Source organism: Haliaeetus leucocephalus, unplaced genomic scaffold (assembly GCF_000737465.1).
Source record: "Haliaeetus leucocephalus isolate CR32 unplaced genomic scaffold, Haliaeetus_leucocephalus-4.0 Scaffold450, whole genome shotgun sequence".
Lineage (NCBI taxonomy): Eukaryota > Metazoa > Chordata > Aves > Accipitriformes > Accipitridae > Haliaeetus > Haliaeetus leucocephalus.
In genome coordinates, this window is record NW_010972886.1 from 618012 (window position 1) to 636812 (window position 18801).

Genomic DNA, 18801 nt, shown 5'->3' on the forward strand with positions numbered 1-18801 from the left:
GAAACTGAAATGTACTACTGGTGCTTATCACTGTATAACAAGCAATGAAATACAGACATTTATAAGGCCATAGAATATATGCACTAGACATCTCCTTGAACCAGAACTAAGGTTAAACATACTCTTGAGTGTTGCGCCTGACTCTAGCCTGCCTTGGCTTCAACCTGCTTCCAGGTGTTTTTTATGTTTTTTCTATTCCTGATACAGGTGGTCTCTCTGGTTCTCCTTGTACCCTCTCGAGGGCCATGGAGGGTCGGGCCAGGCAGAAGGGAAGGGAGAAAGTGCCAGCTCAGTACAGCAGGGAGGAAGAGGGAAGGAAAATCACCTCAGTAAGGACAAGAGGGCAGAAAGTAGGGCAAGACAGAGTTAAATAGCTGGGACTGCAGGATCAGATTAAAAAAATACAGTAAATGGTCTTGAGACATCTCTTCTCCTGAACCTCCAGCTGACAAAACCTGAATGACTCAGCCCCGTTCACATGATGAGAAAATCTTCCACTTTGAAAAGTCAGGCCTCTGCCATTAATGCTAAACATCTCCCTCCCTGTTTCTGGCCTTAACACGTTCACCAGTGTAACCCTGGAGTCCTGCAAGATGTTACCTCAGCGATAAGCCTGTCCCCAGGGAATCATAGAAAACAGGGATGGAAAGCACCTCAAGAGATAATCTAACCCCTGTTGTTCCCCCAGGCAGAGGAGGGCAGATTACATATATGGGCTGGGTGGGGGGAGTGCATAGGCAGGGTTTATTCGCTGGAAAGCTGTTAAGTAGCATGTTGGGAGAACGGTGAGGTAATGGGAATGGCGTTGCATGCATACAGCATTGGAAACTGCCAGGTAGAAATGAGGTGCTTTGTGGTGACAGCGGAGAGGCAATAATACAAGGTAATCACTATGCTCTAAGTTTTCCCATCCAAATGATTTAGGGCCAGATGGACATCCTGACTTGACTGAGATGGTCTTCATTACACATCTGTATCTGCTGTGGGGCAGGGGTAAGGACTAGGAAGGCTGCAGTAGGGCTGTAGCAGTGCACATGCTGTGCTGTTAGTGCAATCCCAGTATTGAGCAATACTGCCCTTCGCCATGACGGCACTGATGGAGCCAGCTTAGTTGCTTTATAGGGTCAATAATTTGCAGTAATCGGCTTAGTAGTTGAGCAAGGTGAAAAGCAAACTGACCTTTTCAAGAAGTCGGACTATTACAGTTATCAAAAGTTGTGTGATTCTGAGGAGCTGGAAGTGTTTTCAGACACAGGCTTCCAAGTTCCCACTCTGAATTGTAAAGTTCAAAGATGTCAGTGCTGTTTCTTTGCATATCAGGGAAATGAAGAGGACTAATGGGAAACCTGAGACTTAACTGGGTAAGATACAGAGCTAGGGTGTATACTATCTGGCTGCTGAAAGTCAACGTTGGAAAGTCAAGAGGGAACGCCACCAAGGACATTGAAGAGCTCACCACTCAGTTGGAATGGCAAAGTCACAAGAGAACCCCTCAAAGAAGAGCTTCAGCATTTATCCCGATAAAATTCTGCCATGTGATTAAATTAAACCCCAAATATTTCTGCAGAACACAAGCAAAAGAGATTGCAAGACACAAAACAGCAGCATCGTTTGTGGGGGTGGTGAAAACTAGTCCTTCCGTGCCACCTAGTGTAGGAAGCTAAGCAGCTCTCCTGCTTCTGAGAGCAAAACTGGGACCTGCGCATCCTGCGAGACTGGACTCTGCAAGCAAGGGTCATTAAGCAGGAAATTAAGTGGAGGTCTGAAGCCTGCCACTGTATGAAGCATCTCACCAGTGCAGACAAACACCTGCCTCCAGCACCATGGCAGTAGGTGCCGCTTGCTGCTCGCTGTGTTTGCAATGTGGCACACTGAAAGGTTTTAGAGAGAACTGTGTGGCCTATGTTTTTATATATTTTAACTGAAAAAGAATAAAGTTACCTAACTTGCAGCTGTCGACACACTGGGAAAAAAAGATAACAGGGGATGTTTGCATTCTGTCACTTAGTAACTTGGTTTGAGTCTTCATTTCTGGGAACTAAGACTGGACTGTGGCTAAATGGATATAGTGTTCAGCTGGTTGGTTGGGTTTTTTTGACAGGATAGGAGATATTTCTGTTTTGTGGCTGATTTGTGTAAGGAGAAAAAATAAGCTATGGTTCCATTAGTAGTTGCTCCAAAACACACCAATGGATAAAAAGGGCCCAAAGTTGTGGTGCGCCGTCTAATTGCTAAACATACATATGCTTCAGCTGAGTGGTTAGGAGTACTTTTCTCTAGGGACAGTTACTGCTATAACTAGCTAAACAAAAGACTCTTGACCTTACTTTGAAACTTTTGGTGCTAGTTTCTCTTTGACACAGAAGAGCAGATTAGGCGGGAGAGAATTCTGATAGCCCTTTGTACTCCCAGAAAATCTATACCATCTCATTAAACTTGTTCAAAACTGCCTCTTAACAGATTGCAATGTCAGTTCAGGATGTTACCAGTCCCAGAATAACCAGATAGCTATATATATTTCACCCAGAACCCCCACGGACAAGGACACCTGCACGCTATCAGATTGTCCTATGCATAAGAGGTGAAAGGTGTTTATAAGCAACTTTTGAGAGTCATAATTACTAGCCTTGATATATAAAGAATAAAGGATCTCATCAAAATTAAAAGAAAAAGACAGTTACCCTGAATACTATGCTGGAGAGCCTGCATCAAACATAGGAAGAGGTAACTCAGGTTTAGTTGCTAGCAATAAATATCTCTTTTTTTTTCCTCTGCTTTCTAAATTTTCCTCTACCACTTTGTTTATTGCCTCTAGAAATCTGCTGTTTGAGTCGTCCAGCTGCTGTCCTGCTGGGGCTGATAAACAGTACTGCCTCCGAACAGAAACAATCCATGCTTGTATCAGGCTTAAAAGCAGATCTGTGCCCTTCCTCCACTCTGCCTGCTGATAGACACCCTCACCTGTGTACAGGCTTCTGTGCTCCCACATGCCTTTATCATGGTGCAAGTAAGGTTTTATGTGGTGTGTAAACAAGGAAATCCCTAGAAGCAAAAGAGCACTTCAGAAGTTTGGCTTGCATGATGGCAAAATGATGACATGTAACTACAGCACTAATAAAGGCCGTATGTCTGCGTTGTGTGTTGAGAAATGGGTGAAACACAGCACAGGGAAGGAAGAGGTGGAATGTCTTCATATGCTTTCCATTTGCACCCACATAAAAAAAAAAAGATAGTGTTTCTACTCTTTCCAAGGCAATGTGATGTATGTGTCTGGTTCCATTATTAAAAAGAGATTAAAATGATTTAAAATATGTTTCAGTATTAAAAAAAAAATAAAGTGGATGTCAGCCATTTTGAGTCATCAGCCAAACTCTTGGCCTTCCTGTTTTTTCCTTTGCTTGGAACTCCCACGTATCTCTAGTTAACAGAACCCCCAAAGATGACTGATGTTTAAATATTTAAACTCCTTCTTTTTTGACATTTTTCTACTCTAATTATTGATCCCACAATGTTTAGTATCCAGGAAGCAATCCCAAGTTCCTGAAATGAAAACCACCTTCCAAAAGCCAGGCTTTTAAAGGATGAGTCATTGGCTGGCACTTGAGCATTTTTTGGCACTTAGCTTAAAAGTAAGAGGTTTTGAGGAGAATTTCTGTGTGTGAGAAAGTAAAAAAAAAAAAATAAAAAAAATTAAAAAGTGCTTGGCATGCAGCCTCTCAACTTTCAGAGAAGAGTGTAATAAAATCACAGTGTCCTGGGTGAAAGTAGGGGCAGTCTTGTATTTGGTGTTTAACTCCTTCCTGAACCATCTGTAATTTCTCGAAGTCCATCCTGTATTTCTGTAAGGCCAGAAAGGCATGACTGGAACAAAATAGCCCAAAGGGCTGTATTCATCTCCCTTTGGGAACGTATCTTTTCCCTGATGGAGTTGTTGGGGTCTATCAGGGCTGTGGTTTGCTTGGAGGGGCTATGGAGGCCTGGGTCTCTGCTTCCTCACTAGCTCCTGCTCCTCACTCCTTCAGGATTGTTGTCCCTGAAGCAAATGCCAGGTTGCTGGAAGATGTTATTTCATAACTGATTCACCTGGGACTTGCCCTGCCTCTTTGTCCCCTTAGGCAAGACCCGGAGCAAGGAAAGAGAGGGTGGGCGTCTGACCGTGTCAGCTAAAGAGCTCTTAACATCTGTCTGTAGATTAAAATATTTTCCTTATTGTTTTCACCATCTTCCTCCTGAAAACTCTAGTCCAGTTTCAGGAAGCTCTGCTGGTTCAGGTCAGCAAAAATTAGCATAAAATAGCAGGGGAAGAGAAAAGGCAGGAATTGGCATGCATACCTCCCTGTACTGAACAATCCCAAGAAAAATGAATGTGCTACCAGTGTGGCATATGGTATCTATTAACCCGTGGAGAGGGAGGACCTATTGGTCATATGCGTGGAGTACCCATAGCAGAGGGCAGTGCTGCAAGTTGCTGTGTCTCTTGCAAGGCTCGTAGCACACTTGCATGCTCCATAAGTGCCTGCCAAGAGAAGGCTCATGCTGCACGACTGTGATTTCCACCTCACTACACAGGAGTAAATGAGGAGTAATTCCAGTGAATCAAGAAAATTGACGTTGATAATCAAGGTGTTTTTTAACATTTTTACACTTTTCGTCATGCTACTCTAAACTTGCAACTTCCCATCTTCAGCTAATCATGCTTGTCCCTCCACAGTAATCTGCAGTGACTAAGGTTTATTTGGTTTGTTTCAGGCTTTATAATTAAATCTATAAAGCCTCTGTTGCAGTGTTTGTGGAAGAAGATGATGATCCTCTTACATTTTCCATTCTAGTTATCTCCTTGATAAACTGCAAGCTGATGAGGACTGGAGCTATGTATGTGCTTGGACACCTGGACACATGAAACCATGGAGCAGAAGATAGGTTGGTAGAGTTCCCCTAGACTCAAGCAACATTTTTCAAGCAGAAATTGTAACCAGCCAAACTGGAATGGCCATGGGTTATCAGTAGCATCACCTACTGTTACAAGACTCTCTTGTCAGTAGCTCCTAACCTGTCACAATGTGCCCATTCCCAATGCCATGTAAAACCCCCAGGAAAACCAGTGAAGTTCCAAGATTTGGGAGGAGAAAAATTCTGTATATCTGCTCATTACAGACTTCTGAAATCCAACAAGTGCTTTGAAAACTGCAGCTGCAGTGAGCAGGTCTGAACCTCTCAGTGCCTGTGGCTGATCACACCGTGGCTGCAGAGAGCAGCTGGGAAAGGTCTTGCCTGTAGTCGAGCAAAGGAGCTGGGCTTTCCTTGTAAAGGCAGCTTCTCACTTTGCCGTGCCAAGGGGGGTGGGATGCAAACCCCCGAGCCTTTGCCCTTTGTCCCTGTATTCCCCCGCTGTGGTCAGCCCAGGCAGTAGGACAGGAGGGAGCCGTGTGATTTAAGTCGAGAGGAAAGGAGCGGATAAGGACACGGAGAGCAATGAAATGAATAGTTGGAGTCAGGGGAAGTGGGAAGCTGACCTAAGGAGGGAGGAATGTCATTGGGGACATCAGGGTGGGGACATGCGAGCTTGGCAAAGAAACTGGGAGGGGAAGCCAGGAAGGGAGGGTGTGGAAAGGCTGAGATTCAATGGGGACCAGAGAGAAAGTCTTATTCTGGGGCTGGGCTTCTCTTGGGCTTGGGAAGAAGACTGGGTCCAGAAACCCAGCGAGTGTTCCATAGCACTGGTCAGGGACAGGGTCAGGAAACAGAGTGCAGGAGGAAAAGGTTGAAGGGCATTGGGCTGAAGGGGTTGTGCTGGGATGAAAAAGAGACACAAGAGCTTGCAGCCACCCAAGTGTGCTTCAGCCTCCAGGGCTGGAATGGGACCTGAGAGGACTGTGTGCTGACCCCGCTGCTGTCTGCAAATACCTTTGAGACCTGTTCTTCAAGACAAGATGCAAGACCATGCTTTCAGCTTCTTTCATGTTTGAGAATTTGGCTGAATTGGAGTAGGATAACTGTGTTAAGTAGGGTGGAAAGTGAAGTCAGGAAGGTGAGCCATGATATATATGCCTGAACAAATCCTTTTTTTTTTTTCTGCTTTGTCACAATGTATTTTTAAGTAAGAATCACATTTTATGGCCAGAGAATTTGTCATGAATCCCTTACTTTGCCGTGTAATTAATCCATTAGGTCATAAATTTCAGCAAATACTGGAGTAGACTAATTTTAGAATGGTATCATAAAAAAATAGCAAATTATGAAAGAAATATAAACACGTTCTCTTGGTTTATCTTCTCAATTTTTACTGTTCTTAAAGAATTTAAAAATTGTAGCAGAGATTTTTCTAGTCAGGTAATTTCTAACAGCTAGCACAGATGAAAACAGCCAATCAAGACATGCTTCATTACTTCCATGCATTTCAGACTGACAAAATGTGGTAGCTCCTGTGATTCTTCAATCCTTTTGTAGGGAAAGTAAGGAAAAGGTGATCAAAGGTTGTTTTATCACAAGTGTGTTCAGCTGAATAATGTAGTATATGAACTTAATAGTCAGGTGGAAGCAAATGTATCTCCTCAGTTTCTAGTTAATTTGTAGAAAGAAGAGAGTTTAGGTAGAGGAATGGTCTGCCACAATTACCATTGCTAGTAAGAAGTTTGCATCCATTGGCAAAATTAAAACCATTTTACTACAGAATACTTTTTCAAATACTGCTGATGCAGTTTCAGTGCAGTCAAAAAATAATTGTGGGCCAATTAATTATTTCCCTCCAGTTCTATTTCAGGAGTGTAATGAAGTGCAGTCTGTGTGAGATAAGAAGGATAGAACTTTTTAGTTTGATTTATTGTTAGATTATTTTTTTTTTCAGCTTGGTATTAGTGTAAATTCTGCACTGGAAGCAAGTATGACCAATGTTGCTCAACGTTCCCCTACTGAGGTTGGATTGGTGCATTCAGCCTTCCTTGCAGTATGTGATAAATAAATGAAAAATGGTGTCTCTCAAAATGGGATGGATGAGCACTCTGCTTCTGTCACTTACTGCGAGGCCCTGCACTGTCATCCCCAGAGCAGCTCCATTCCCTGCTCTGTGGGAAGAGGAAGGCATATCTGTCCCTTGCCATGCAGCACTAATCGGTGATATTTCAGCTGGCTTCAAAACTGGAAGCAATGTAGATGTGCCTGCACTGTGCTAACACAACAGTATTTGTTGGTAGGACTCCAGTGAGCTCTTTGGTACTGCACTTTACTGTATACTTCTACTGACTTACCTGGAAGTTGCTTCAGTATTTGTAACATTGCCCAGTGTAGAGGAATGGAAAATATGATAGGATCTGTTATTTGAATCTACATTGCAATGCAAGCACATGAGGGGACTCAGCATGGTCAGCACCTGGTGAGAGAGCACAGGATACTGATACGCTTGCTCCTTTCTGATAGTCCATTACAGATAGCCTTTGGAATATACCCTTGGTTTCTTTTTCTTTTTTCCTTTTTTTAAACACAATGTGTTGTTGCTAAAAGCTATTTAATGAAAATAAAATCTTTTCCAGAACAAGTACCGCATGAACAGCCCAGCTTTCCTTTCTGCTCTTCATATTTTTACCACATGTATTAGAAGTGCAGTTTTTAAGGTTCTTATCCAGCAAAGTACTTGAGCAGGTGCTTAATTTTAAGCGTATGCTTAAATGTTTTCCTCTCTTAAACCCTTATTCTTGGCTTCCACTAAGATCACTGAAAAGGGTGATAAATGTATGGAAGTTTCTGTGATGTAGAAAGCTGTCTATTAGTAACTCCAGAGAAACCACCAAGTGATTCCACATGGACCACCAAACCGTCTTCAGAGTCTAATGATTTTCATTTGCACTGTCAGTCCGGGGAAGACTCAAGATGAAAAGTTATGTAATATTTTTCCAGCTCCCCGAGCTATTCAATCCTCCCTCCATCATTTGTTTAATACATTCCTCATATGTTGCTCTGGTCTCCTGACACCCAGGCTGTTCCTGGGAACAGTTGAATTCCCATATGAGGGGAAACACATTTCCATATGTTTTTAGTATTTCAAAAGTGTTATTTTATTTAATAGATTTAAAATATTTAAGCCCCCACCCTTCCAACCCCCCTTTGGCATGCTTTTAGTGGGTGTCCCAAGAGACTGTAGAGCAGAAACAAGAAAAACTACAATAGTATAGAAAAGTGTGCTTTTCGTAGGAGTTCAAGGTGACATATAGTCAAGAAATACATGAGAAATAAACTGAACTTAGTCTCCTCTCAGTTTTATTCAGACCTCTTCACCTCTCTGTCTCTTTTCAAAACTACTTTTACCATTTTAGTTTTAAGAGCTAATAAAATATACAGAACCTGACTCTCCTCTTGCATCAATTTTAGATTGTTAATGTCAGGGTTATATTACACCATTAGCTACAGGACTCCATTAAAATGTCGGCACTACATCAAGAAGGAGAACCACATCCACGTTATCCAAAAAATTCTATCCTACCAGTATTCTGGGGACTCTTTCAACTTGCAGATTAGAGGTACCTCTTTAACACAGAAGGGTTAGTCCTATGTGAAACTGAAGTGGGAGGAGAAGACAATGGGCTAAATTCTTTAATTACATGGAGGAAATATGAAAATAAAAGAAGGTAAACTCCTGAAGGCAGTTTGTGTTGTTAGTCATACCCATCTACCTTGCCGAAGGCTCTGAAATTGCAGAGAACAAAGACACCAGTAACCCTATGGAGCTTTAAAAAATTAACATTTACAGAGTGAAATACTGGCACAGATAAAGGCAGTGGGAGTTTCCCTCTTGCCTTTCGTATGAGAGGATTTTATACAAAGTGTAGATGCTATGGAGTGCAATGGTCATGTCCCATCTGAAGAGTAATGCTCTTGGCCATCCCAGTCAGGTGAAATCACTACAGACTAGTAACTGGCTGGTAGGTCCCTGGAAGAGCAGTGTTGCTCTGCAGCCTTAGTGTTCCATAACGATGAAGCTTCATGGTATAGGAGACAGCAAAGTAATCCAACATGCATCACAGAGAGCAAAAGTAACACAGACCATTGAAATAAAGGATCTTTTTAATAGGAACAGCATGAAATAACATGGTACTTGCTAACTTATGCTTTTTGGGATTTCAGTGTTCTGCATATCCAAGGAATGGAGTGACATGACCCCTAGCATCTCTAGTTTCCCAAAAGAGTAGAAAACTCCACAAATTAGAGAGAACGTGACAGAGCCAGAACTCTGCTTTGCATGCTTCCTCCCCTTCTCCTCCTATCTATGTCACCAAGCATTTTCTATTAACGCTTCTCCCTTATCCTACGTGGTGCCAGAACCTGAATGAGTCACTGCTAGAGAAGGGCTTATTGGATGGCAGAGGCAAAGAAGCAGCATTACTAATGGTTTCAAAACAATAGGGAATACTTGAATGTCCAAAAAAGGAAGCACTAAACTTTTGCTGTGTTAGACTGTCACTGACTTACTGTCAAGTCATTAGGCAGCATCCCAAGCAATGGTGAAGGAATGTATTTGAAAATACATTTGGGACTGGTTTGCAAGCATCAGAATGTTTACACTTGTTGTGAGATTTCCCCTTCTTTTGTATTGGGTTATTGTGCTAAGAGTATTTGTAGTTAAGGTTGTTGATTACTCCTGGCCAGAAAACAGCAGTTTCTTTTGGTGAGTATTTCTGAGGTTTTGAAATTTGGTTTTGGTCCATATGTGGTGGAATGAAAATGGAAATTTCAGAGTCTTTTAGCAATAACAAACAGAGAAGAATCAGGAGAAAGAAAACAGTCAAAAGTTGAACCTGGCATTAACCTGGCATATGGAAAAACAACAGCTGCTCCTGGTAAGGTGAGTACCTTATAAATAACACTTTTGGCCATTCTGCATTCTTCTGTGATATGCTATAGGAAACCTTTTTTGATTAAAAAAACATTCTCGGTTTGGCAGAATGGTGATTCTGGAAATAAAAAATATCACTGAAAATATTTGGTTTAGCTTTATTGAGAACCCAAGAGCCAACTTTACCTTAAGAGATTAGACCTGGAGGCATGGAAAGCGAAGAGATCTGCAAATCCTAATTGTTCATTCCCTTTAGAGGAAGCTGCCTCTAGATTACATTCATTTAACTATATACAGTTCCATGAGAAAGTGTTAGCGGCACCTACATTTTGCTCTTGGAAACACGAACAATATCCCAAGGCTGTGCCTGCAATGACAAATGTGAGCCTGGTGTCTACATAACATCTCTCATTACCAAATTAGTATTTTTTCCTCTGAACAGTCATGTGGTTTTAAAAAAAGCCATAAGCTCATCGTAGATTCATATGTTGGAGAATAAAATGGAAGCACTGAAGGTCAAATTGAAAAACATACTTTAAGGGTTTGATATCACATCCTGCTTTCCCCTTTCAGGTGAGACTTCCACTACTGCGACAACACCTAAAATTTATAAATTGCTCCAAAAAGTTGAGAATGTTATAATTCAAAAATTTTGGTTGACATTTGGAATAAATTACCAAGAAAGGAAATTGAAGCAAGGAGCATAAATAAGCTTAAGAGCCACCTAGCTTTACTTCTGGACAAAAGATGAGGTGAGGAATACAGTAAAAAGCAAGAAAGCATAACAGAAATTTAAGTGAAAGAAGGGTAGACATACCAAGGTAGCTGGCCTTTTTCCTGTTCTTAAACTGTTTTGTGCTTTAATCACAACCTAGCTTAGGCCTCACTCAAGATCATAAATGCATTCCCTACATGGCTTAATTCTATAAAACCTGTAGTTTTGCACCATATCCTCTAATTGCAAGCAGATGCAGTATCAATACCAGGTCAACAAGATACTTTATCTGAAGAAAAAACAATCTATTCCAGAATTTTAAGAAACATTTCAAGTATAGGAATCCAAAAGTGGCCCAAACAGTGGGCTTGATCCTGCATCCTTTGCATCCTTTGCATCCTTTGCGTCATCCTTTGCACCCTGACCCTGGCCTGAAGTAGTGGGGTTGGTGCTAGGTTGGGTCTGGAAGCTGCTGTGCTAGCACAGCACTGCGCCGTCAGTGGGGGACCAGGGCTGGGCCCCATAACTACCCTGCTCCGCTTCCGTTGTGGACTCAGTTGGCATCAGTTCAGGGCTCTATATACTCTGTATTATTGTGCTGCATAGACTTGAATAGTCCTATGGGACTTTGTCTGCTGGTTTAATTTAAAGTGAAACTTGGATTGTCAATACATCCCAGAGGTGCAACTCTCAGTGTCTTCTGGCACTCATTTCTGGTCCTGGAAGACAGAAGTATTTCTGGCCCCAGTTATAGAGAACAGTATTAAAAATTGGCTTTGCTGCATACAAGGAGACTTAGATGTTGACACAGGCTTTTGGAAAAGCCTCTTTGTGCTTGTGTGTAAGTGTAGGATTTCTAGGGCAGGAAAAGGCCAAGAGGGTAATCCTGTGGCTCTCATCTTCAGGCTTCTCGTGTCTGAGGCACGTAAGAAGGGGGTGGTGGCTGTCACCATGGCTCTGCGGAGTTTGGGACAGAGAGGCTGGTGCAGATGGGGATGTGCCTTGCTGACAGAGGTTGCCAAGCCCCCTTTCTTTCCCAAACTGGTTGCACATCTGGAGAGGTCTAACAACACTGTAAAGATACGACCTCCTTCCTTCTCCTTGGCTCCGAGTGACACTCAGAGAAGTATATCACATAATCTCTAGTTTAGATAATTTTATAAGCTATATCACTTATTAATTGTATTTTTTCTCAGTGCTTCAAAGGTCATTATAACTGTCTGAGTTTTTTGCTGTTATAATCTGTGTATTGCTACCGTCGCAAATCCCTTTTACACACAAGCCCCTTAATTCGAGCAGGGTGGCATTTTTAACTCAAATTAGTGGGCTCACAAGGGAACATTAGCTACAGTTTATTAGCTCAGCTCTCCAGCTGCTAATCCAATCTCTCTGCATGGCAAGCTAGTTGCTGTGTGTAGTACAGGTGTTATTCACAGTGTGCTCTCATTCCAGCCAGGCTAGCCCAAAAGGCATTAACTGCAAGGCAAATGGTTTGATTCTGCAACGAAGATATGTTCATGGCAACAGAGGAAACAGAGTCACCAGCAGATAGTTGCAAGTGAGTCTTAAGATGTTAACTTCTGTGTAAAGGATTAAACCAAAATTATCCTCTCACATACAGGAAATGCTCAGGGGATGGCCTTCTCCAAAGGTTTGAGATACTTTGCTTGAATCACTTCTGAATCATCCATTTATGGGTTTATACATCTGTGTTTAAAAATCTCTTTAACACCACACCAACCTACCTGTGTTTTTGTTGTCTTCAAAATGCATGTGCACTACACTAGCAGTAGTGCCACTGGGGACAGACCCACCAGCCTGCTGGCTCTTCTGCACAGCAAGAGAGCAGATGTGGAGTGTCCTTTTTCTAAATGACTATTTAAGGTACAGAAAAGTAAATGAATCTGTTATTAAGTCCTTCATTACATTAATGTATATCCTGGACATGTATTTTAATGACCAGCATACTGTAATGGGTTTCCCTGACTTAATAAAATGTCTCAACATGCCCAAGAGCCTGGATAGACCACTGCAAGCAACTGAGTTACTGCAGGTGTGAGCTTTTATCTTATATTGTCTAAAGACATATACTTTGCTCATTTTGGTGTCTCCTAGCTCCTTGTAATGAAAGACAAACAAGAGCAATCTGTGTACATCTAGTTTCGATAACAAGTTTGATAGCAAGATAGAAATCTTGCACTAATGTAATACATTATGGCGTTTGAGTCCTTTTACTCTGGCACAGACAGATGATGGGAGTGACTATGTGGGTAACAGAGGTTTCACCAGTCCCAGCTCTCAAAGACTAGGGGCCAGTTTGTGTCACTAAATTCAGATGAGCAAGCTGATCCATGAATTTTCTAGAGTCTAGGTCTCCCTTGTTTACTCCCTTTGAAAGTCAGGTAGGCAACTTCTACCTTAATCATACTAAAGGCCACATTCAGATATCCTAAACTGTACCAGCAGACTTGCCTGGTGCTTCCTACTAACTGATCCTAGGCAGCTCTCTTTATGGTGCTTGTGCAGTTTCTTTGACACATACCTCTGTGGTTCTTGGTCTTTTCAACAGACTGGAGATATGTAATTAGGTGGTATTTAATTCTTCCTGGGATGGATTTGAGAGTAGTGACATTGGGAAGGAGTACAGAGTCTTTATTGTAGCGTAAATTCCCCTTAGTTCACTCTCTTGTATTTAGGTACAATTTTCTGCCCTGAACTTTAAAGGCACAGTGCTGAAAACCAGGGTAAAAATCCCTAGTAGAGAGCAAAAAGAAAGACTTTTCACTGGTTGCTCTATGGAAGCTGAAATAATAGGTAACATTCTGGCCTCCCTGACACAGTGTACGTTTTTCTTGGATTGCAGGACCAGGATTTCACCTGTCTTCTACAAGTTGCTTGTGGTCAATGTAAGGGCTCTCAACTCAAGTTCTGTTCTGGAGAAATGAGCAATATAGTGGTTTGTGGGTGGAAAATCAAATGGCTTGATGGTCATAACCTAATGAGTTCCCCATATTTTTAATCAAGAAAGTTTTTTCCCAGTTACATGCTTTAACTAAGCACCATAAAAATACTTGGAATGGAGTATGGTTTCAATATAGGTAGGTATGCAAAGATTAAGTAAAACTAGTTTTTCATCACCGTATGCAAGGCAGTGCAGAGAAGGGCATTGCTGGGTCAGAGGGCCATCAGCTGACTTGCAAGATGTGAGCTGTTAAACTGGACAAGTCTTGTGTCCACCCACTGGGGAATTTGTATTGTCTCCCTTGGGGAAAATTAATCACTAGTTTGTGCTTAAATATAAAGATTTGATGAACAATGCATCAGACAGAGTCCTACCACCATAAGTGGATCTAAGGAATCTGCAAAGACGTGGCACCAGCCAATACCTTATATACACTTGCATCAGCACCAATCCTGTGAGCGTCAACATCAGGCACTTCAACCTGGCGTTGGGTCCATCGCTTAGCCCAGCTCTGTTTCCTGAAGGTGGCCCCTTGGCACTCCAGGACTGCTACAAGACAATGCTGCAGCTGTTTCTTATCTCAGCACTAAGGGAAACCTCACTCCCTTACTTGAAGTCATTCTGTCTCTGGGATTCCTGCTTCCAGCCAGTTTAACCCATTCTGTGGTTGGGCCTTCTTGCCCTTCATGCCAGATCATACCTTGATCACAAATTACCACTGCTGAGCAGTTACAATTTGAATTTCCCTTTCACTTGTTTTTAACAAGACCATTGAATCCCAGCCCAAGAAACCCGACAGAGGATATTTACATATAACTGTTATTAGAGGAACTTTCTTTCCAAGTCTATCAACAGGTGATTCATATCCTGAAGCATGAGAGAATTTCAGCTCACACTTTTACATGCAAGTTGTATGTGAAAAAGGAAGAAAAGGCAAGAAGTACATGAACACTACAGACTTCCAAAGTATTTAATTTTCCCTCTTAGTAACTATTGAGAAAACCAGGATGTGTTATTTTCCTTTGGCCCACATCTTGCCATCAGATTCCTGAATATCTGAGCATATCTCACTGAAGATGTGCTATATTCAGAGTGCTGCCCCGACTGGGCTAAAAGAGCCACAAGACCAGTACCTAGAAGCTGATTCAAGGAATAAAATCTCAGGCAGCTTTTCAGAAATGCCAAGATGTTTAACAGATGTATAGTCTTTCAGAGTTAAGCTCTTCTGAGCTACAGTCTAATGCTGATGTATCAGAGGTTGATAGCTGGTTTCTGTCACTGCAAACCTCTGGCTCAGATGCATTTCACTGGAAAAAGTCAGTTATGGGCATTAGAAAATCAAGCCCTTGGTCACTGATTACTCCACCTGCTTGGCAAAAGCATCACCTCCATGCTCACTGAAAAGTAGATGCCAGAGTTCATTTTTACAGGCATTTGGTTGCCAAATGGTGTTTTCTAAAAGATCTTTTGATCTGTAAATACCTAGAAGTAGCTTAAAAGTCTGGTCCTTTGTGACTATATAATTATATTAGAGAATATAAATTTGGTGTTTGAATGACCTGAGTTAGATATGTTAAACACATACTTCCCCTCTAGATGAGTTTTCCATGTTGAACTTTATTTCAGATAATTGCAGGTGTAGACAGAAATGTTGGAGTTGTTCCTAAGAAGAAGGAAAAGATGCTGAGTATGGGAAAACATTTCAGACTTAAAGGGCCTGACTATAGGATTTCAAAGGTTTTTGGAGCAAGTTCTGGATCAGGGTTTTCATTTATCTGGGTTGATTTTAAAGGACAAGTGAATCTTCTTGCAAGACAATCCTGTAACAAACCATTTTAACTAGAGAAGATTTTTTTTTAATTGATTGCTACTTTTGACTTCATTTTCCAGATACTGCAGCCATGCTACATAACTGGAAGCAATTACTAGAAAGGTACAGAAGATAAATCTGGCAAGTTTTCTCTACATATGTCAGAACTGTTCTTACGTTAATTGTCTGAATAGAGAGTGGGAGTTCTGTGTCTTTTGGAAGCATTGAGTTTTTTTCCCCCAAGTGGAAAGCAAGGTCAGAAACCAGCAACTCCCTCTTCTCCTTGCCTTGCACTCTTTTCCTGCACTGATTTGGGAATTTGAATACTGTTCCCTGGCTGCATTTGTAAATCTGTCCTAAAGTAAGGCATTTTACATTTGAGTTTTTGCCCAATGAATCATTTCACTAGCTCTCCTCAAAATCCTGAACTACCTCTGTGTGAGAAAAGCTTGAAAGTATTTGCACTGGTGGGGGCAGGAGGGAGAAGAAAGGGTGAAAATGTGCTTTATGTGCCTGTTCAAAAATGTTAAAGCTGGTCATTGGGGTAATAAATTGAGCTAAGCTCCTTCTTGAAATCTGCTGGATATCAGCTAGCAGGACTTAGTCCTTACTCTAGTAAAGCTTAACAGTGGTGGTCCTCAACTGTCTGAATGCAATGTAAATACCATTTTCTGCTTTAAGATTTATCTCTGTGTCCCTGTGAAGCTGGTTTAGGGGAATAAGAACTGAAGAAATATAGGAACTGCTGATCTGGACTTATCAAGGTATGCAGGATCTCTTATATCTAAAATGAACTACCCTGAGTGAGTTACCTATTTTCCATCGAGTTTTTCATGCTGTCACAATATAAATCAAATGCTCGCAGTAAAGAGTAACCAATTGCCAGATGACAAATAGCACTGAAACAAAAGGTTTCCTTTCTTCATGAAACATTTTGAAATCTTAAGTGATCTTGTTACTAGCAAGTGTAACAAAATCCTTGGGAAAGAAGAACGGCTGATATGATTTGTGAGGATCTGTCTGACAGATTTTTCTGCAGACGAGCTTTGACCTTGGAAAGAGGCAGAATACCTTCCTCTTTGCTGGCTGCTCAGAACCACAGAGACTGTAAAGGTGCTTTTTGTCCCAGGCCCATCTGCAGCTCCGCGGAGAGGCCGCCTAAAGCAGCTGTCTGAGCTCTGATGGTTGCGTGGGCTTTGGGGGCAGCGGGCTCCCACAGCAAGCTGCAGGGTGTGACTGGTCTCCACCCTGGCAGATCTTTCACTTTCAAGGTCTCCTCCACACCTTCTGGTCCTTTCTGCCCATAGTGAAGTGATGGAGAGGAGGTTTTCATGGAAGGACCTGGGCTCCTGACAGGGCAGAGTTAGGACATCGCTGCTCTGCTCCACTACCCCCAGCAGAACTTCTCTGGTTTCACTGCTAGTTGTGCCCCCTTAGTCCTCAAATTTGCCTGTAAAAATTATTCCTCAGCACTGGCACAGCTCTGATTCCATGTGTAAAAAGTACTCTTTTTAAGCATTTCTCCAGTTGATGAAGACAGATCGCTCCATAGTGTCTTTGTTTCCGCTCCCTACACATATCTCCTGTAGATATAACATATGCTCATAAAACCAGCTGGAAGTGGGACACGTAAACAGCAGTCACTCAGCAGTGGCTTCTCATGCCAGCTTCAGTGGAACAGAGTGTGAGGATTAAATTTATATTCTCCTGCTTCCCTACAGAAAATAACTCTGTTCTTGGCACCAGTTCCTTAGTTTGTGTAAAAAGTCAGAGAAGCCACACCAGTTTGCACTAGCTGAAGGTCGTTCTCTACCTTTGAATCTTTAAAAATCTCTCCTTCCTGGGGAGAAGGAGAAGGGGGGAAAGAAAGAGCACTTGGCTATACTGAGTGAGAGCCTGTTCTGGGCTGGTGAGAATGCCAACACGCAGCGTTAGTGGTTATGTTACTTTTCCTACCACAGGTGTTAATCTTGGCATTGGAGAGAGCTAGCAGAACAGAATGAGTCCTGGGCTCCTGTGACGCAATGACGTTTCTTTAAATGGTCTGTTTACTTAGGTTGACAAATGACAAACTGGCAAAACTGGAAACAGGTTTTCCATTGATCCACAAAACAGCTATAGCAAGGAAGGAGGAAGAGCAGACCTCTCCACTAATCCCTTTTCCCCCATTCCCTCCAGCCAGCCACTCACCCCTAAAAGGGTCTCTCCTGTGGGTCATTAAACTGGGTTTTTAATCTGACAATGACTCTCTTGCTATATTTGTATAGGCTGTGTCCACAGTAATGAATTGAGCTGATATTAAAGCTGTCTGAAAAGCCACCGAACACTTGCCACTTGGTCCATTGCTACTTACCTGGCTTGGATTGGACACTCTGATTTTTTAATGAAAAAATCATCCATCCTCCTCTTTCTTCAGTGAAAGAAATACCATGGAAATGTCTTATAGCACAGACACACCAGCTTGTTTCTCGGGTCCAGTTACTCCTAGCACAGGTACAAGAAGTCTTGCCCTCACCATCCTGAACTTACCTGCAAACAGAAAAGGCAAAAAGTAACATTCTTTTGGGAACATGGATAATTTAGGAATAGCACAATATGTAATTTGGATCACTTTGTTGTGCAAACTGGCCCTGTAGAGGACAACACTGCTTTGAATCAGCTTCACAGGGACTTTCTGCGGAAAGAAATAAAGTGAGCTCATTTACATGTTTTTCACCTTTGGGCAGTTTTCTGGCAATTTTCAGAAGTACTGAGGTGAATAGCACACTTTTAATGTAGGCATGTTATTTAAATGCTTAGCATCAAGGACCAGGGATTCATTACCTTTGTGTACTGCATGCAGCGTGTTGGGGTGCTGAATAAAGAGATGTTTGAATTCTAGCACATTTATTGTTACTATTTTATTTTTGAGTATGGCAATTAAGTGTGCATATAAGGCTATGCGGAGTCAGTTATACTGATTGAGCTTTAGCTTTTAGATTAGGTTAGAGTTCTTGTATCCTGATCTGTTCTTTTACACAGCCTGATGCAAAAATTGCTGAAGTCTGTGGCTTTGGGTTAGGCTCACAGATATTAGCTGTGACACCTGGACTCATCTAGTGGCTACTTCTAAGTTCCTGCAATACTTTTTAAGACATGAAAAGCATTTGAAGACAATTCAAATTCTAATGGAAACATGAAATCCCTTTGGATATTCTAACTGTAAAGAAACAGGGAAAATACATTAAGTACTTTTTGAACAAGCAGTTATTAATTAACAATAATAGTAACAGGTTATAGCTCTGCTTGAGGTAGTATTGGTTTCAGTCAACCAGCCAAACTGTACCAATTCAGGTCAGAAACATCAACATGAAGATGACTTCAGATCTGCAAACTATAATTACTGTAGAGCAAGGGTTTTTCCTTCCTTTACCTTCAACAAAACCCACTCTTTCCATCTAGTCTTCATTTTCAGGTAGTTCAATTAAGTATAGAATATAAAGAAATTCTAA